The sequence below is a fragment of the Lagopus muta genome, chromosome 5 (genome assembly GCF_023343835.1).
Source record: "Lagopus muta isolate bLagMut1 chromosome 5, bLagMut1 primary, whole genome shotgun sequence".
Lineage (NCBI taxonomy): Eukaryota > Metazoa > Chordata > Aves > Galliformes > Phasianidae > Lagopus > Lagopus muta.
The window spans coordinates 14191417-14212956 of record NC_064437.1 but is presented as its reverse complement, the minus strand read 5'-3'; the positions used below and the strand labels follow the sequence as shown (position 1 = coordinate 14212956).

At 41.5% G+C, this 21540-nt stretch overlaps 1 long non-coding RNA gene across 3 annotated transcripts in view; it reads right to left on the bottom strand.

Annotated features, from left to right (window-relative positions):
• Window positions 1–21540, bottom strand: part of LOC125693851 (uncharacterized) — a 69722-nt gene that overhangs the window by 17766 nt on the left and 30416 nt on the right. The window contains exons 4-8 of one of the 3 annotated variants that reach the window (XR_007377276.1): window positions 16019–16109; window positions 12682–12867; window positions 11459–11740; window positions 6165–10322; window positions 4332–4421 (exon numbers count right to left, since the gene is read on the bottom strand). This is a non-coding gene — a long non-coding RNA (uncharacterized LOC125693851). The remainder of the gene's footprint in view (window positions 1–4331; window positions 4422–6164; window positions 10323–11458; window positions 11741–12681; window positions 12868–16018; window positions 16110–21540) is intronic. The other 2 variants (XR_007377277.1, XR_007377278.1) reach the window with 2 other exon arrangements.

Below are 21540 nucleotides of genomic sequence, written 5' to 3'. Positions count from 1 at the left end.
CATCTCTGTGAGAAACCAGAGGGAGGAAGCTTGGAAAGCCTGGCCTTTGTCTTTTCCAGAATTAAGACTTTGATTAGCTGCTGGCACAAGACCAAAGCTCCATCTGAAATGCTTTAGATAACCCATCTGCGCTTGGTTTGGGAGTCTGGAGAAGCATGCCACAGCCCATTCCTCACCAGTGCCGGCAGAAAAAAGGGGAGGATGGGAGGATGGCACCCACCAGCACTCCTGTGCCACCACTCGGAGCCCTCCGAGGCCTGGGCTGGGTGCTGACAGCCTTCAGGCTGAGGCTGAGCTCAGCCCTGCTGCTCTGCAGCACCGGAGCCCTGCACCCAGGGGCTCTCCCTGCCTCTCCCCGAGCCCCCACGGTCCTCCACCAGTCCCTGCACCTCGTGATAAATTCCATCATTATTCAGCCCTTACTACTAACACCGAAATTCATCACTCAAAGCAAATTAGCCGAGATTCATTAGAATAAGACATCTAGTAGGCACATGTACTTTATTAGCCTCTTACACCAATAGTTTTAATTAGGTACATATTTCACAGCTCTAGAGCTACTCGAGTGAAGGGCTGCTTTTATCTCTTTTATTTACAGTAACAAGCTATCAAACAAATACCACCATAATTAAACTCAGATGCAACAGCAAAAAATCCTGATTTTTTTCGCAATTTTTATTAACAACGACCTGCTCAGACCTCGGTGTTTGTACACTGGTCTGCCTAAGGAAGGAGCGCGGGCCCGGGGCTGGGCAGCAGCGGGGCCGGGCAGTGCCTGTGAGGCAGCGCTGCCTCCATGTCACCTTCAGGTAACGGGCAGCGCTGTGCCGCGGAGGTGGCGGTGATGAGAAAAGTGATTAAAATCCAGAACATTTCTAAATTATTAATGAGGAATTTAAATGATGTTATAAAAGAGGGAAATACAGGCGAAAATGTTACACATTCATGGAATTTTTACTCATGCATAATAATCAGTTGAAAACACTTCGGCTATAATACTTCCTAAATTACAGGGGGGGGGGGATGAGTTTCCCGGGCCCGCCCGCCCGCCCCTCACTCTGCGATCAAGGGCGCCACCTCCCGGGCAACCCGGCGAATCGCTCCCGCTGCCGCCCGGCGCAGGGCTGCCGGGGCCATCGCGGCGCAGAGCGGGGGTCCGCGGCCGCAGGACTGCAGAGAGCACACCGCTCGCATGCACTCAATCACCGCCTTGCTAACCTCTGGGCCTAGTGCCGCTCTGCTCTGTAATTAAAAAAGAACCGTAATACTGCGGGAAGTAATGGTGTGAAAAGAGCCCCATCCTGCTCCCGTGTGCGCGAGGTCATCGCACCCGGTGCTGACCCACAGGACGGCGTGCACTTTCCTCCTCGCTCCCTCACAGCCTGCTGCAATTCAGAACAGTGCCCGCAGTTGGCAGCCTGAGAACAAAAGGGTTCCCCAAACCAAAGCTGCAAGAGCATGTATCTTACGCAGCAGTATGTGTGTGTGTCTGCCTACACAGTCCCTTCTGGAAAGACTTCCCCATCTTTGTGTCTGAACTCTGCATCTGAGTGCTGCCTGTGGGCTCCACGAGGACAGAAAACACTCCAGGGTCTCATCTTTAAAGACTTGCTTAGAGCTGTGTAGGCACTGTGTCACCTACCACCGATTCCATCCTTTCCCTCTCCTGTGGTGCAGGGAAGGAACCTGCAAGGCAGGGAAAGCAGAGGGGTCACTGGAGTGCAGCCTTACCACAGAGCCCTGAGACCCAGGCATCCCTCTGGCTGAACTCTCTAGGGAGATCCCACACTCCCCCGTGCCCTTCAGTTTGAGTTTGGGAGATCTGCGAAGCAGAGAGCCACCATCTGATTACAATTGCAGCAAATAAGGCAAGAACAATCCCAGGCCACTCTGGTCTGTAAGGGCTATACAAATGCGCCAAGTCCCACTGAATGCTAACTGGCAGCTAGCACCAATTACTGGGTAATGGGCACTCCACATGACCCGTCACTTAATAAGTAGATAGACACAGTCTGCACTCACTTTTGGAGCTCAGTTGTCTCTGGTTGTAACGCCAGCTGAATGCTTTGCAGTGTGCTAACCTCACGGTGACTAAAGCTCAGATCGTTATAGCAAGGCTCAACCAAAAGAAACTGCCACACTCTTCTCAATTGGAGCAGATGAAATAAAGGCTCTTGGACACGGTTCCTACCTAGGAGCCTGCCAGAGTCTAATAACTGCAACATGCTGTGATTCTAAAGTAAGTGTGTCATGGAGAGATACCCCAGCTAATTCTCAGGGAAGTAAATTTGCCTCAGCTGAAGTCTTTGTTAACACAGTGTTATTTCTTCTACTGCTCTAGCTGCTTCTGTCCCTTTCTCCATTGCATAGAAGCACAGTCGCTATCACGAGTCACAGATGGTAGCTGTGGTTCCTCTGGACAAAGCAGAGACATTCACATCAGAAACAAAAATTTGTCCTATTTTTTTTTCCTTTTCTTTGCAGTACTATTTAAAAAAAAATTTGCTGAATTGAGTTTTGAGCAATGTGGTTTTTCCACATTTACTGTCACAGAAAGACTCACTCCCTGTCTTTAGCCAGTCAGAGGCATAAACAGGGTTTTCCTGAATGCTCTCGAGTTCCATGTTTTCTCCAAAATATCTTCAAATGAATATAATAACAGAGAAGATCCCTGTGGAATCATGGGGCAAAAGGAAGTTATTGCCAAAGAATCCCTAAGCATCCTGAGATAGTTTTCACAAAGAAAGCAGCAGAGACTACTAAAACACCATTCCCATACCTCCTTATTAAGAACGTGACACCGTAACTTTCACAGCTAACACTATGAAAGGCTGTGGAAATGTTCAAAGGAACTTTGGAAGGTTTATTTTTCTCTTTGAAAAACAGAAGTTATCACTGAAGGCCTTACAAAAAGTGTGAAACTTTCAGAACATTAAGCCTCTGCAGGCAACTATTACATGCAAAAGACCATTCCCAGTTAATATCTTTTAGCTGTTTTCTATTTTTGACACTGAGGAGGGCCTTAGTAACCAGATAGTTAGCATCAGATGAATACTTAATGCAACAGCTGCATAAATGCAATACCACAACTGAGATTTTTACATCCACATGAATCAGTGAATTCAAAGGTTTTTGCAGTAGCCATGATTTGTACCCCACGTATTACAGACTATATGACAGTATTACACACAAGGAAACACCTCTGTGTGTGCCAGAACAGAGAAACCAGCCACTGTACTGAAGGCCAACACAAGTTTTAGATGCCTCAAAAGGCATATTAAATTCCAATTTTATGGGTTTATGACTGTATATTAACCTGACGTGACCTTCTTTATCTGAAATTAGTCTTCTTCTAATGTATATATATGTGCAATACACTGAACTGATGGCTGTTCTGTACTCCCTCACCTTCATGTATTTTGATTCTATACCTTGACATCCATCCATTAAATGTATTTACCAGGACTGAATTTCCTTCAAAATTACTTATAAAGTGCATGTACGAGGTGGGAAGAGAACCCACAGACTGCACTAGTTCATTGTGTGAAAAAGGCAGTAAATACAGATGTGGAACTCCATATTCAAGCCTCAGCACGGCTATCTCTTCAGTTTCACACCTGCAGGTATTTATGTGATCACACACTAAAATAAACACAGCACGTGTGGGTGTGTAGAGCTGCACCTGTACTTATAATGAGACGCTCAAAGAAATCCACCAAGTTTTGCAGCAATCCCATCTGACAAAAACATTCTTGTACATTTTGTCTTGCATGTTCAGTAGACTTATCCCAGTGAGTCTTTCTGAGCACTGGGTTGGTCTGTCCTATGTACCACCTTCTTCCCCTGTTCCAGAAGGAAAACCTCCCACTTTGTTACTTTCTCACAGCTTTTCTTAAGAGGAAATCCTGTGAACCACCTTCCTGCATGACATCCGTTGATCTTACAGTTGATGGAACTGGGCACAGAAGGCAATTTGCACACCCTCTGGATCTGCTTATTTACCTGCTTCATGTACATTTCCCTGTAAGGCAGCCACTGACTGGCGAGTCCTGCTCTGGCACAGAAATGTTATACATCTTGGGATTGGTTCTGAGAGCCCTCTTTCAGTCAGTGAAAGGACATGAACATACAGTTTCATGGTGTAAGTACAGTGTAAAGCCCAGTATCTAGTATATTAAAAACACTACTGCAGCAGTTGAAGAGCACAATGAACACAGACATTATTTTCCCTGTCTTTGCAGAGGAAGAGTACTAGCAGTACTAAAAGTACTGAGTAAATTGCCCAACTAAGCATCAAACATAAGACTAAATATTGAAATTTTCCTACTTACTCAGACTTTCAAGCTGTACAGTTATTTGAAGCTCCGTAAGACTGAACAATTGCCTGCCAGCATTGGTAGGAATCTCTTCACTGGTGGTAACTGAGAGTATAAGAAAATTAAACCATTATTGCAATGCTAAAGTGCTGTAACCACTGGACTTTGAACTATAAACATTTTGAACTCTGTGTTGTAATTCAATCCTACCACAAAGACATGAAGTCTGCATAACTGTACACATCTTAAAGAATGTGTAAGAAGAAATAGTAAGAAGTATATTACTCTTTCACACCTTACAACCAAACTCAGCTTTTCCTAATAGCTACTGTAGAAAGTACTGCCTAGTGTTTAGGCCAGGGGACTGTGAGTAGAGAAACAAATTCCTGTCTAATTTTTGCCAGTAACTGGCTAATCACTCAAACATTCCATGCCCTAGTTAACACATATATACCACAGGTATTATAATAACATGAACCTGCTTATTAAAGCTTGACTTACTAATGCTTGGAAAATACTTTGAAATCTTTAGAGAAAAGACTTTATGTAAGGATAATATTGTTGCCTTTAACTCCTTTAGTATGTCTGCCAACACTCAGAAAGCCTCTTGGAACTTCAGGTTCGCTGTATCTAAAAGGCTAACGGTATCTCAAAAACTTTCCTATTCTCCTGTAGAGAGGTCCCCACTTTGGCCAGCCACAGATTCTGTTTCCCCTTCCCTCTTTAGAGATGCCTTGGTAAAAAAGAGATTAGTTTCCTGACATGTACTGCATTTGTTGTGCTGACATCCTAGAGTCAATGAGAACAAGTATTTATACTTCTATTATGCCTTCACTGAACTGAACAAGGTGTTCAACAGGACATTTTAATTATAATCCCACTTCTAGCAGCATGAGTAAAGGTGTTTAAAAAACACAATCAAGCATGAAATGGAACAGTAAACATGCCATTTCAATTACAAAATTATGTATAAGCACATCCTAACACAGCACAACATTTGAAGACTGTGAGAAATACTAAAATCCTATCTCAAGCCCTGAGAGGTTTTGTGCACAGAGTTGAAGGAGCTGAAATGCTCCCTCCTCACACTCTTTTGTGCACTTACACTGAATTTTTGACTCCAGACAGAAACTCACAAAGTCCCCAGCTGTCAATTTTTGTACAGATCTCCACGAAGCTGTAATCCGTTTTTGCGTTGTGGTGTCATGTTAAGACACTTGTCCTGCTTTGGGAGCCCTTTCTTACTTTCTGGCCAAACTAAGCTGAAATGAAAAAGCAATTGCACTCACAGATCATTGCATCATTAGCCACCACTGTCTACCTGTACCACCATCTACCTAAAATAGGCAATAAAACTAACACCGTGTCAAGCTCAGAGACAGATGTGACTCATCAGAACCTCCTGGACATCTGTGGTCTTCAGCAAAACATACAGCCAGCTCTGATGGGTATATATTAGAAAGGCCTGAACACCACACTGTCTTAGTAAAGGTGAAAACTTTTCTTTTCTGTGCTTGATACCACTGGGCACTCCAGGAGCAGCTGTGGTGAATACTCCTGCCAAAGCACAAACAAACCACGGCAGCCTGTCCTCTGTAGTCCCTGGGAAGACAGAGTTTCCCCACACAGTCTCAGAGAAAAGGAAACTGGAACTCACATTTCTGCCATGCAGATTTGACTTGAACCAATCCTGGGTGCATTAAGTTCCCTAGGACGTCTGGAGATCGTAACATAAAATCTGGTGCTATCTTGTGATCTAGATTATTATCTTTCCCACAAACAGTACTGTTCTGTTTAATAGACAATGCAATTGTCCAAAGTATTGAATTATCTTCTAGAATATCTTACCTGGAAATTACTCTGTTAATCTGACTTGAAAGTGATAACATCCTCAGGAATTTCACAGTCACTGAGATGAATCTGTAAATACAGCAAATATCTAGTTTTTAGGAAAGTACTTAGTAATCTAACAAACAAATATGCAAAAACATAACTGACAAGAAACTATACTGGTGTCTGTAAGCACTAAATAATACAGACAGCATTAAAAGTTTGCTTTTTGAAATACGATTTCTTTCTCTCTCACTATGCTCTCAGAATCGAAGGAAAAAAAATAGCATATTTTTTCCATTTCTGGAAAAAACCTGTCTTTCTCAAAATGCCAGACCACCTCATTAGTGGAAGCCTTGGTTAGCTTAAAGATAGCTGGCAGAGGTGTTTTGTTGTGCTTGTTTCCACTTCATTTTTTCCCCCCACTATTATGAGCAAGTAGAAGTAAAAGTAGAGTTTTCATTGCCTGTAATGGGAGCAGAATCTGCTTTTATTTCATAGTTATTTTCCATTCTTCTCCTGGCAGTACTCAGAAAATCATGTGAGGAGAGATGCGATTGTGAGGTAACTTCATGGTGAGGGCTCCAGAAGCCACCACTAAATGCAGATAACATATTTTTGACTAACAGTGCACATTTACAGCCTCTGACTAGAAATTAAAGAGAAGTGCTATATGGAGAAGTCATTAACTGATATTTAAAGCTGGGAAATAGAGGACATATGAGGAAACCTACAATGTAAGGCCTATATTTAACATCTCTTGACTTCAAACTGATCAACTAATGGGGCAAGGCCTTGAAGTTCATTTATAGTGGAAGAAATGAACATGAGACATACCTGATTAATGCATCTTCTCCTTGCATTAAGACTTATATTAGAAAAAAGCCATGCTGCTTTTGTAGTGTTTCAGAACTGCTGAAGCCAGATCAGGTCCTCTCCAGATTCTAGATAAACCAAGGTTCAGCCTATACAGCTGAACAGCTCCATAAAAAACTCCAAAAATTTCTCACCACCAGATATAACTTGTGTCACGGTTAGAAACAGAGATCGAGTTAGAAACAGAGATCTAGATAACTAGTTAGGCTTGAGTAGTTATCACAGGTAATGATGCACAGGAAGGAAAACATACAGTGCCAAGAACATAATTTTCAGGGTCCATTTCAGAAAGCCATGCAGTTCTATCTATAGACTCAACAGAGAAGCAAGCACGCAGCCTGGTATATACAAAGGTCAGATTGAAGCCATTCTTCAAACATCTTTCTAGCTGGCTGTTGCTGAGTGTGGAGCTGAGCTCTGGCTTCTGCAGCCACCAGAGCGGACAGGGTGCTCTGCCTCCAGGCTAGAACCACACAACACTGGCAGATGCCAAGGGAGCAGAAAGCATTGACACCAGCACATTCGTGGGCCCAAGGGTCCTCAAGACCTTCCAAGCATGAAGGCAGAGAGAGTAAAAGGGAAGTAGCTGAGAGATGATACAGCTGCTTTGCAGAGTACAGCCACAACGGGAGCTGTAATCAGAGAGAAAACAGCGTGCCTGTCTGAAACGCTATTTCTGCTTTATTGTGTAAATACAGGAACTATGACTTCATGTCTCACACTTCAAGAGACATACTCTCAGGCTTGTTTTCTTCCATATCAGAGCTCTAAGACATGCAAAATGTGTCTCTGTATTTCAGTTCTGGCTGGAGGTTAATCTCTAGAAACAAGTAATGTAACATTTCCATCTATCTTTTCTATTCTTTTGGCGGTTTTAATTACACTAATATACTATGACACTTTAAACAAGACACATCTCAGCTTATGGCCTGCTCTGCAATGGTTCAGCTGCTGCGTGTGCTCCGGCACATTTTGCTCAGACAGGCTGCTGCGGGCTGGGGGTGCAGAATAGTGCCCTTCTGTCATGAGAGATTTCATTGCACTGATCATCGTGTATTTGACAGACTCTTTGTCAATGTCAAGTGTCTTTTGTGGTTAAGCCCAGTAAAGCTAAAACAAAAGGTCTCCTAGATATTAGATATATAGTGACATTACTGAATTCACTCGGAGGCAGTAATTTTTTGTCAGCCTCTGAAAAGAAAAATGGAGCTAATGGGAAAACAAAAGGAAGATGCTGGCATGTCTTTTTAGCTATTTTTGTTTATGTTAGACATAGTGATTGACATCTGGCCCAGAACATCCTTTCAACCATTAAGGCTGATGTCATGAAACAGAACAAAGAGAAATGGGCAGGCAAGAAAACACCAATGGCTCAGAAAGCACTTTTTTGGGTTTATTTTCTTTTAAGTGTTTCATTTTCAGTAATCAGTATCACTGCACAAAAGTGCACTCATAGACACCCCCTCTCACTATTCGGACTTCTAAGTTTCCTTTGTGTTTGCTTTCTTCCTTCTTGCCTGAATGGCATCACAGTGCTGGTCTGGTTGGATGACAGTCTGTCATAACAGTGATGTTTGAGGTTAGTGAAAACTGACATGAAAAATACAATCCACTGGCCTTTAACTGAAATAGCAGCTCTGTTTTTTGTGGAGTTGGCAAGCAGCATTTTTAAACCCCTTTCATACTGAAGGCAGTTACAACATGTTTTTCCCTGTATCAAACAGTTCCATCATGAAGTGCATTATCTACGTCTGTTGTCATATCAGGATACCGCCTTTGAAGAGCAGTTTATTGTTTCTTGTGTGATCACTTCTCCTGCTGAAGTGCCCTATAAGGGTTAAGGGAATTTCATGGTCATTCTCCATTGCCAGTTCCATTACAAAGCTTTAACATTTGTTTAAGAGAGTTTTAGAAGTATCAGAACATTTCCTGCAGACACACAACACCATGGAGACTTCTGCATTTGCTCGCCACTTTATATATCAAAATAGGAAGAATCCCAGTGTCCTTCTTATATTGTCTAGAATCATTATAAAAATTATAAGCATAATGCTTGCATTCTGCAAGTGCTGTAGATTTTGCAATACTTAGTCAGCATTACGTGCTAGCAGGAGGAAATTATTCTTTAAATTTTTAACTTTGTCTTGAAAATATGATGCTCAACATAAACCAAATGACTACAACAGCAACAAAAAAGAAAACAATAAAACATAAAAGAAAGCTTTTCAAAAGACAAGAGCAGGACATTTCATCAGCTGTTTAGGTACAGTTATACTCTGAAATCATTGGAGAACTCTTAACAGAAAAGATCTTAATCACTTTAAAAGATTCTAAGGAATTTAGCCCTTGAATGCATCAGGTGTGCTGCAGCCAAATATCCTTGCACCTCTTTAATACTGTTTATTTCAATATTTAATGCAGGGGTATATTCTCCTCTAGAAGCACACACTTAACTCCCCCCAGCATTAATAACAGATATATTCACTCATCGAGTGGAGAATTTTCTCTCTGTCTCTTTGCACAGTGTTCTAAAAAGAACTTTGAAGAAATTGAGGAAAACAGAAAGAGAAGTATATTAATTTTAAGGAGATGAAAGCACCACATGTCATTCCTAAATTTCATGGAAAATGCACCGTTAGTAACAAAGATGAACAGAAAATTTCAAAATCATTTTGAGCAGCATTAAAATCAGTCCTCCCTGATTTTCTGTTTTCCCCTTCTTTTCAAAGCACATACATTAAACTCATTTTATGCTTATAATGTATATAATGATTCTAGACAACATAAGGACACTGGGATTCTTCCTATTTCAACGTATAAAGTGGCAAGCCAATTTATGCAGCTTAAACCATTGCTAAAGAAGATGTATCAAAAATTGCCTGTGATCATTACAAATAACAGCCTGAAATGTTCACAAGAAGCTGTTTGCTTATCATATTTTCATTAAAACATCTTTTCACCTGCTTTGCTTTTCCCATGCCTGTAACCTGCATTGTAATCAGTCTTATTAACTGAGAACATAAATATGATTTATTATGGTCTGATAATGGAAGCTGCATGGACCAAGAGAAGGGATATATTGTCCTTTGATAAAATGGCTCTTTTCTCTCAAATAGAGCTCTATCATGAGAGCATGCAGAATGTAGTGAGTGATTATTTCCTGAGGGTGAATGATGGCAGAACCCTACAGAAAATCTTCTTGTTGGCCATGACAGCCTCCGAGTGTCCCCAAATCTCACTGAGTTTGACAACCTGCAGACACTTTTGATGAACTGTATTCTTCTGTCAGAGACAGCCTGTCTGGGAGGAGAAAAGGGAACCTTTATCGTCTGATCTGCTATTATTGTCTTGATCTTTTATAAGCAATCTCTAATGCACATGAATATAATATCCTTTCACACAAGTGCCAAACATAATAGAAATGTAGTTTAAGGACCTTTTTCCCAGTTATGTAAATGTCCTAGTACCATAATTATAAAAGATGGTTTGTGAATGATAGCTGTAAGGAAAGGATAATGAAAATGTTTTAACATTATCTTTCTGTTTTAAAGACCAAAACCTGTGATAAATAGCATTTATGGTACATATGGGGAACCAGTTTGTGCTGAAGCTTTTACCTAAAAAAGAATAGTTTTGAGCATAAAACTGGTGTTATATTTTCATAAAACACATAAATGGCAGCTGATCTTAAGCCAAGAATGATCACTGGCAGATATGACTTAAAGAAAATGAGTATTCTACTCAAAATCCTTCCATGGCTGTTACAGACAGAACAAAGCGTTATTATTGAGCAGTGTATTTGGACAAAGGGGTGTTCAGGACCAACTAAAGTTCACCAACAAATCTCTCTTTTATCTATGTCCAGAAGAACAGGCATAACAGAATCTTTTTCAATTAACAGCTGTACACCCTAGCAAAACACCCGTCTTTCTCAGCTGAAGCGGTCTGGCTTATTTATCACAAAAAATGAAATGTTTGGTGGGAAGGTTTCCAAGTTTCCCAGTAGAAGCAAGATACTTGATTTTTCATTAACCTTTTGAAATCTGGAGGTGGGGTGTCCCAGTATTAACTACTAATGGTCTTTTGCATTACCAGGTGGTGTTAAGAGAAGTCCCAATTGTCAGAGTCAAAAGGTTAATCAGCAATTTCACTACAGTGATGTGGTCAGTTTGCATGTTACTGCCTGAACACGAGGAAGAAGAAAATAAAGTCATTAGCACATCACCACATCCCAAAATGATTACTCTATTGTATCTTTGTATTTGTATTTTTGTTGCTGGAAAATATTTCATGATCTACTTAGTAAACATTCAGACATTTGAGAGGGTTTTGCAGAACTTTTGTGAGATGCCCAGGTCCAAATATGTGATCAGCTAGTTTTGCATATTCTACACTTACTTCGTAAGGAAAACCAAAACAAATTATGGTTTACTCACCCACCAAATGCCTAGCCCAGGCCATCACGATAGAAAAATCTTCCAGGTCTGATAACTGTGGGGATTTCAAAAAGCTATCCAGCTGCAGCTAATTCAGTCTGAGAGCTGTATCCTGTCTTCAGGAGGTGAAGACGTTGTCATTCCCTTTCATTCAGGGGGAATTCCATACTGCAGATGCCATATCATGGATGAAGATGGATCATAACAAAAAACTGAGCAAAGATTTTTCTCTCCTGTCCCCTCCTGCTGTGACGGTAGGGAATAAGCCAACAGCAGCATCTCCTGAACAAGAATGGACAGCAGTGTTACTTTATGTGAAGGCAGTCATATAAACAGCCAGTACCTCAGATGGTATCATTTGACCAGAAATGGGATTTGTGGTCCAATACCTTTTCTAGTCCTAGCAAAAACATTTATTTTCCAAAAGAAAATATAAAATATTTCTGAAAACATTATACAATTTGGCGTTTCCTACCAGTAACAGTGTTCATACTAAATGACTTCTCATTTACCCAAGCAATATTTGAAACTGTTGTATTTAGCCCTGATCAAAAGATTTCTGATATGGATCACCATACAGATCAAGCCAGTTGTTCTATGTTTTTGAAACACTCTATCCTTCTTTCTATGGCTAAAATAGCAGATCTTGCCCATAACAACATACTTCCTCTTGGATTTTTTTCTGCATCAAATTTTTACGCTCATCTCTTCCTCCATTTCCAAAAAAATCTACTGCTAAAATCTTTCTTCTCTTGATTGCCACAGTTTTAACGGGGACAGAATTTTCTCCTGAAATGCTCTGAAAAAAAATTATCAATCTTTCCAAGTGCCCTATTACTTAGTCCACCAATTAGCTGACTACAGACTCTGAGTGTCCTTGTACGTCTTCCCAGTCCCCATCTGTACACTTGGCTGCATATGTTTATGCAATTAGAAATGGTGGAAATCTAATAAAATTAGGACGAACCTGAGCGAGACATAATTCTGTGTAGTCTCTCAAACTGGATTGTTGAAAGCTTGCTGAATTCCCCAAACCTCTGTCAGGTGCCAATGAATGAGTCAATACCATACCAAAGATCTCACAGCACAGCAGATGTAAAATGTGCTTCCAGAATCTTATACACACCCTCAAATAATGAAATTAGTATCTCAAAAATAAAGTCAGGGAAAAACAAAACAAAACAGAAAAACAAACAAAGAAAACAAAAGTTTCCTTCAGTTACCATCATCACACTCAGTGGTACAGAATGGAAAAAAGGAGAATACACTGCAAATTTGTAAGAGGAACGAGCTGCTGCTTCCAAAGTCTGTGCCTTCTTATGACAACAGTAGAGCAATGCAAGCTTCCCACTTTCAGCTGGGGAGCACTGATGTTATCACTGAGGTTTGGTCAGTCCTCCCAGCAAGCCCTGAAAAAGATGAACAAAATGGGATAATTAGTCTTTCTTACATCCTAAAATGATACCTGCCCAGACTTATCTTTTAAAAGCCTGTTCCACATTTTGTTTTAGTCTGCAGTGATGACTGTTGGTTTGCGTATCAGTAATCAGCAGCCTGGAAGAATCCCAGACCGCTCCCTACCTGCGACCTCTCTTTACCCACCATTCAAAAGAAGCCAGCAGAGGAAGTAAAGAATGATTTTGGCTAAAACTGTGAGGAATTTTCTTTGGGGAAAAAAAAAAAGTAGAATTATTTAGGTTTGATAAAAGCACATCAGAAAAATTCATAACTCTCTTCTTGCAAGAAGGGCCCCAGGATCTTTTGTCTCATGTTATGAGGACTCTGATTTTGTATCAAAGCCAAACTATGTATTTGTTGCAGAGTAGGGATCTTCATTACGAGTAGGAAGGTGTAAGGGGTGTGGCCTTTGGTCCATATCTGAGAAGAAAATGTTTTTGATCAACCAGTTCCTTTTCTTGGTTTTACCCTGTGTATTCATCTTCCTCATCTCAAAGTATATGCTCTATTTACTCTGTGAGACCTTCAGAACTTCAGCCAGGAGGTAACAGAGCCAGAAAGAAGTCTCCCATAATCACACAACTGAGGTACCGCTCTCATTCCCAGTTTAATACATTCTTTGGGATGGTGAGGTTGTAGAAAATGGACCTGGAAGAAATCATTGACGGTTCAATAACTGATAGTACTGCCCATGTTTTTGACCACTTTGTCACTGAAATCCTCAGTTGATGAAGACTTCATCCCCTCTTCAGTCAATTATCCCAACACTTTCCAAGTGACAAATACAGCTGAATAGTGAGAAACTGATTTCTTTCTCAGATACCTTACTCATATACAACTCAAATGTATTTATGCCTTTCACCTTGTTTCTTCTCAATTAATTTCAGGCTTTATTATCTCCCCTTCACCAATTTTTCACTTCATCTTTTCTTTTACTGCTACCTTACTGTCTCTTCATTAAGGCACTCCCTTTCATTTATTTTGAGCTGTGTGTAATTTGGCATCCTTGCATTTATTCTTTCTTCCCCCTTTTTTTCTTTCCAAATATATTAAAAAAGAGAATCTCATCTGTTGGTGGCCTTGCTACAGATACTTATCTCTTGTAATCTCCTCAGAGGGCAGCCAAAAAGCCACATTTCTGTTCACTGCATTGAAAACACTTTGTATACAATGACTCAAATTTAGATCTAAAGACTATGTTCTTGAGGTGTGACTGACCAGCATAGCTATGGGAAGCACACGATCTGTTCTGAACATGCACATGGATTCATACAGCAGGGATAGGTATTACATAGCCTCCAAAAAGGGAATTCAGAATCCCTGGCAGTCCTATTAACAGATGTCTGCTTCCTGCTGATTTTCAGGGTATTTTCTGAGCAAGACCACTTACAGGTCTGGACGCACAGATTCAAGAACAACAAATTAAGTGACTTCATCTCTAACTTATGCCAGGGAAATTTGCATAAAAGAGTTAAGGCTGGAGCATCACCATAAGCAGAGAACTGTTTTACTTTGTACCCTCAGGTAGGGATCCCTGTATGATTTTTAAGCATATATAAATACTGTAGTCTCCATGTGGCACCTCCAAATTGCTTGGCCTAACAGGTATTTGGAGATGTGAAGATAAACTCACAGAATCACAGAATCACAGAATGGCCAGGGTTGGAAGGGACCTCAAGGATCACAAATCTCCAACCCCCCTGCCACATGCAGGACCACCAACCTCCCCATTTAATACTAGACCAGGCTGCCCAGGGCCCCATCCAACCTGGCCTTGAGCACCTCCAGGGACAGGGTATCCACAACCTCTCTGGGCAGCCTGTTCCAGCACCTCACCACTCTCTCAGTGAAGAATTTCCACCCGACATCCAACCTAAATCTCCCCCCTCAACTTGAAACCATTTCCCCTCGTTCTGCAGTTTTCAACCCTTTCAAAGAGTTGATTCCCCTCCTCTTTGCAGGCTCCCTTTAGGTACTGAAAAGGCTGCAATGAGGTCACCCCACAGCCTTCTTTTCTCCACTGCAGTAGATAGTAACGTGATAAATGAAATGAAGGACTACACCGCACATAGGAACAGAAGTTTGCTTTTTAGCACTGTTGTTGCAATATAGCTATTTTGAACTGCAGTATTTTCACATCTGCTTTGACCAGTGACTGTGCTTGAAAGCGCAGTAATCTGGAGCAAAGCTATTGTGGACGTCTTACAAAGGAGCAAGACTGTTGCAAGCATTAGCACTGAGGATCCACAGAAATGGTGATCTCACGTGGTGCCTTTCTACAGAAGGTCTAAACATAAAGCCAAGAAACCAAACTTGCTCAAGAGAATAGAGGTTTGTGATCTCACACAACACATTTCCTCTCAATTCTTCTCTGAAACAAGGACCGACTTCATGGCTTTTCTCTCTGGACTCTTGGCTCTTCTGATGAGTGGCTGTTCCTGATTATGGGCATGTCTGATGACTGTGGATCTGAACTTTCAGAGGCCTCTGGACACCTCTGTATCATATTTGATAATGAAGCCTTTTCTATCCAATAAACACAAAAAAAAACACACACACAAAAAAAAAAACAAAAACCACACACCAGAGAAAACTGGCTCAGTGCAATACGGTGGAGTAAAGTCAGAGACATTAGCTACTGACTACTATTGAAAAACTGAAACTGCATCAGGGATTTCTTTTTTTAATTGCTATTTAGGGATTTAAATGAGATTTTTTTAAAAAAGGAAGACACAATGTTTATTCTACAATCACTCCTTGCTGCCAATACAGGCTATGTATAAATTACTCAGACACTTTTAAAAAGACATTATTTACTCAATAACCCATAATGGGTCCAGAGCTCCTTTTACACGCTATGTAGAAGTACATAATTGCAGAATTTTCAAATGGATATTTCTTCTAGACAATAGTCTGTAATGGCTCCTTCAAAGCTCTTAGGCTTTTATCATATGAAGGCCTAAGTAGAAAATGTTTAGTTCACTGATCATTGACCTAATAGAGAGCAACAGCTTCTCTGGAGCAACTGTTGTCTGCTAGTGCAGATGATATATGAATGACATTTTAAAAAATTCTTGGAAGTATATGCTGGGGAAGAAATACCGTTCGTGTGCAAAGCAATCACTGCTGATGGGATCCTCAGGGTTCCTTTGTTTGCCTCTGCACCGTTTGGTTTCTTGCTATCTGTCCTATCCTAAGAGAAAAAGAAAGCAGTCATTCTTATGTGTGAAATGAAGACTCAATCTAGAACTCATTTGAGTGAATAAGAAACATTTCTTTGTTCACAAAGATAATTAGTTCAATTAAAAATGGTCTTAAATGAAAATACAGATTTTGGTATACATTACAACACTTAAGAAGCAGAATTCTGTAATGGGAGAAACAAGGGATGTTGCAAGGGGTCAAATCACATTTCTTAAGATAATACTGAAAACTATGTAGAACCCACCAGCTTACCCTAAGCATGATCCATAAAGGAAACAGGCAACTTGAAACATTTTCAGTGCTATTGCCATGAATCTCAGGACTGTTGCGTCTCTATTCTCTATTTGCATTTAGCTCTTTTCTGCTTCGATTTTAGACACAAAGAAAGGTTCGTGTTCCCAAATGCTTGAGGTAAGAAAAAATGTTTTCTCTCCCTGCAAACTTTGGGCAGTGAAACCCAAGAAGGCCGCGCAGCCAAATAAGTGTCAGTTGGGTCTAAGCACCCAGGCAGGGTGGCCGCAAGCTGGGGCATAGTCTGACCCTCAGAGAGGCTGAAGGCAGACCTGGCTGTGCTGGGCACAGGGAGAGGTCTCTGCTAGGTGACACAGTTCCGTCCCTCATTCAGGCCAGTGGCTATGGGAAGTGTTGCTTAACAAAGGAGGGTGCCCAGCTATTGGATTTGGTCTTAACAGCTTGTGCCACCAGAGCAGACCAGCAATCCCCAGCACAGCCCTGCTTTGTAAATGGCTTTCCATGAGAATCCCTCTCATGCCTTTTATTGGTGGATTTGTCCAGCCTCGTAAGAATGCCTGAGAATCCCAGTATTCTAGCATGATTCGTAGAAAAAAAATACAGTTGCTGGCAATTCTAATAGTTCCTTCTGTTTGACGCATCTGATTGAAGAAACTGAAATCAGAGACCAATATGCAACCAGGCTTCACCAGTTAGCCTCATCATGCAAATGAGGCACACTTGCAGGCGAACATATTAGAGATCAAATAGTTTTAGGCACCAAGGATAATGAAGGCAGAGCGCTTATGTTGCAACAGTCAGAGCTGGAATTTAATCATGTTGTTGTTATCTACTGCAGCACTGAACAAACACAGAAACAGCCACAAAAATCAAACTGTTCAAATGAAAGGAAGACATAAACCAGAAAATAATAATAATAAACAAGACTCAAACCAAGAGACATTGCAGTGGTTTCAAGAAGGAATAATCTTGCAGCATAGGGTTTGAGCCTTGCCTCTTTCAACTGAACTGCTGGGAAAGTGACTTTGGCAGGAGAAGCAGTAGCGTATTGCTGTCCCCTGCACACCTGTGAGGTGGCCCTGCAGGGAGGAAGGGGGAAACGCCCCACAGAACAGCACTTGGAAGTCAATCCTGAAGCAAAACATAACTCACATTGGTAAGTAGCACCTCCTAGGAAATAATACAGGAAAAAAAAAAAGGAATAATCTCCTGTAGTGGAAGTTACAACAGAAGTTACACAACTGACAGGCTGGATTAGCAATCTGGTAGGCATTAAAAATAAATAAATTTTGCAGTGGCATTAGCACCTTCTGTTTCAAAAACCCTCTCACATGCTCCTGATATCCTTTATATAAACACCTGGGGAAACCCACAGAGCATTGCTTTGGTTTTGACAGCAAAGATGAGATCAGCAGGTGAAAGGCGCAAGATGCAGACATTTGGATTCCTTTTGGCAGACTCAAATGGCTAAAAATACTGTTTGGCACTTCTTTTTATACCAGTTGGTAGTATAAGAGCTCCGAAGATGTCAGCAGGAAGCCCTAGAGGTTATAGAGAATGATGTAACCACGTGTGACATAATGCTTGGTGTGGAGATTTCCTGGAATTGATTAGTGCTGCTCATGATAACAGCAGCCAGCAAGAGTGTGAGGACTGGGTGAAGGCCCCTGCACAATTCAGGCACTGGATATTTTTCTTTCCCTTTGAGAGCACTGTCTCGTCTCATTGCTTCGGATGCATAATACAATAACTGCAAAGTATTTCCATGCAACTTTCTTTGGGAAGATTTGAAGCAGCACACTTCTCAGGAACACACAGAGACAAGTGCAGAGTGAAGGACAGTGAAAACTCCCAGGTTCTCCTACCTTGAGAATATCCTCCCCTCCATTCCCTTCTTCCTTCAGGTATATGATGCAGTCACATCATCCTCATCAGTACATTGCTTTATGCCTTCTCTATACACAGAGGCTATGGAGGCCATCTATATTTAACAGGAAGCCTCCAATCTATGTGAGTGGGTGGAAATTGATAGCGAGTGACATGGGCACTGACAACGGTATGCAAACTCTGCGGCAATCTTAAAACTTTTAATTGCATTTTAAAGTAATATAACAAGGCAATGTTTAATGAGCACTTTGTTTAAGAAATTCTGACTTTATAAGCTAATTAAAGAGAAGGAAGGGTCACTGCACTAGGGCAACAAATCCAGGCTGCTGAATGTCTATACTACTGCAACGCACAGTTCACATTCAACTGGCAGCCTTGCAAACCTCCATCCAGTTGGTGTGAATGATTTTTATTTATTTTTTGACTAGCAAATAAATTGCTATTATCATCATGATTATGCTAATAGTAAAAAGGAAAATATAGGCAAGCAGTTTTTTGCCAGGGCTGGTAAATTTTCATGACAATTCTTACGAAGCTGTCATATCGGGTTAGATGAAACTAGAAGGCTCTATGTGCGTAGCATTTAACTTTAAACATTCTTCATGGAAACTTACCCGGCACATAATTTACATATTCAATACCAGTGACAATTTACTTCTCCCATCTGAGCAGGGCTTTCAACTATGCCACTTGAACTAAATTAATAAACAGTAATTAGAGAATGTTGTGCGAGCGAGCTGTTGATGTTGAGAAGATTCTAATCAACACCTTCTTTTAAGGGCCAATTAAAGCTGAATGTATGCAATATAAACATCTTCTTGTATTTAGACATGAACTGAAGAACAAGGTAAAAAATAAAAATCAGAACAATTACAGCAGGTTAGAGATGATCTAATGGAATGATGAATCTTCATTAATTGTGAAAGCAGCAGTAATTTCTAAAAACCACTGGCCACCTTCTCCATAGTGCAACTAACAAGTTGTGAAAGTAGATTTGATCCAGGATAAACTTTCATACTTTCTTTGACAGGTTTTTCTCTGAAAGCAGCTCTGCACCTGCCTCAAGTTCCCAGTGCAGTGTTCACCTATCTTTAGGACAACACTGAATCTAAAGGGAGGCCAGAGGAAAAAAGCAGTGAAGGCAGATGAACCCATGCCATAAGCACTGCCTCACTGCAGAGCCAGAGAAGACCCAGAGCTGGATTTACACAGAGCAGCCTCCACCAACACTATGATGGGAACACAGACATCAGGATGAGCCTGACAGAGGGGTCAGGCTGCCCCTAATTGTACCTCATCTCTTATTTGGAAGGAGCGGCATGGGATAGTTATGCCAGAGCAGCTGATGGACTTGTGCCTGTTGTCCACGTGTACTCCTTCATCCCTCCAGAATGATGGGTGATTTATTCCTGACAGGCGAGTTTAAGACAGCCCTTGTTTCTGAACTGCCTGCAGGATAGAGGAAAAGCCCTCTGATTTAAATGTAGGTAATCCTCAGTGTACCAAAGGGAACCTGCAGAGGCAACACAGGCTTGCGCATCGCCATTATGAGCTGTCAGGAAGTTAAAAATAAGCATAACTTCATCCAAACCACAGCTCAGTGCTTCCTAAAGCACATCTAAAAATCATCTAAGTTGGTGCAATGAAGCACATGCAGAATTTGTCCTCCAAGTTAGAAGATACAACAGGCTAATAAAGGTAAGGGAAACATCTGTTCCAATACTGCACCAGTGTCATTTAGAGAAAATGACGGCATCACTTACAGCCGTTTGGTATCCAGAAAACTATCACAGTAATAGGATGTTGTCACCTCAGGCTTTGCTGAAATCTACAGGAATTTTACTTGCTTAAGAATTATAGGATTAGGCACACGATCAGTGTTTCTTCCCTTTGAAAATAAACATTCCCACTTAACATTTTTGTAGCAGTGTGAGATCATTATCTTGTAACAGTATTTGGTTCCACTGGCATTATCTCCTAATTAGCTATTTAAAAATATATGTAAGTGGGTGGAGGTGGCGAGTGGACTTGTAGACCTGACAGGTCTGTTATGTTCTTACAAGCTCTGCTAATCCCAACCATTGAAAATGTATTAGAAAGGCCAAGCTAGCACTTTAAAGAACAACACAGCAAAGACCTCACAAATTGAACTCTGGGAACTCAGCATGTGGCAGATGGGCTCTGGCAGACTGAGCAGAGCCCTCAGGCCATCGGGAAGGGAACTAGCCCTGGAAAGAGGGGGCAGAAACGGCAAAAGTGAAACGTCAGCAACCTCTCCATACAGTTATCATCTACGCCATGTTTGTGAATCTAATGAGGTTCAATATGGCTCAGTGCAAAGTGCTAAACCTGGGTCAGGGCAATCCCAGATATGTGTACAGACTGGGAGAAGAACTCATTTGAGAGCAGCCCTGTGGAAAAGGACTTGGGGGTTCTGATGGACAAAAACCTCAGCATGAGCCAGCAGTATGCTGCCAAGGCCTAGAAGGCCAACAGACTTGAGGGGTGGTCAGCAGGGAGAGGGAGGTGATTGTCCCCCTGTACTCTGCCTTGTAAGGCCCCATCTGATATACTGTGTCCAGGCCCAGGACCCCCAGCACAAGAGGGATATGGACCTGCTGGAGTGGGTCCAGAAGGGGGACACTGATCAGGGGGCTGAAGAACCTTTCTCATGAAGACAGCCTGAAGGAGCTGGGCTTGTTCTCCAGGATACGTCACTGCAGCCTTCCAGTACTGAAAAGGAGCTCATTAGGAGGAGGGACACCAACTTTGTACACTGTCTATAATGATAGGACAAGAGGGTATGGTTCTAAACTAAAAGAGAGGAAATTTACTTTAGATGTTAGGAGGAAATTCTTTATTCAGAGGCTGGTGACACACAGGCACAGGCAGCCCAGAGAAGCTGTGGATGCCTTGTCCCAGGTGATGCTCAAGGCTGGATGGGGCCCTGGGCAGCCTGATCTAGGGGGTGGCAATCTTGACTAAGACAGGGTGTTTGAACTGGGTGAGCTTCCTTCCAACCCAAGACATTCTATGATTCTATGTCTTAGGGGACTTCTGGAAAACCAAGCACCCAGATGTTTATCAGAACCAAGAAGATGTCAGCTATACAGAGGAAAAAATCTAACAGGTGGGTTTTGGTATCCTCTGCATTGTCTCAATATGCAGAGGTATTATTGTGCTTATAGGCACTACATAATAAAAGCTTTCTTCAAGATGGAAAAAGTTTCGTAATATACAGGCAGGCCTGGGATTTCAGTTCGCAGCATGGTAAGAATTAG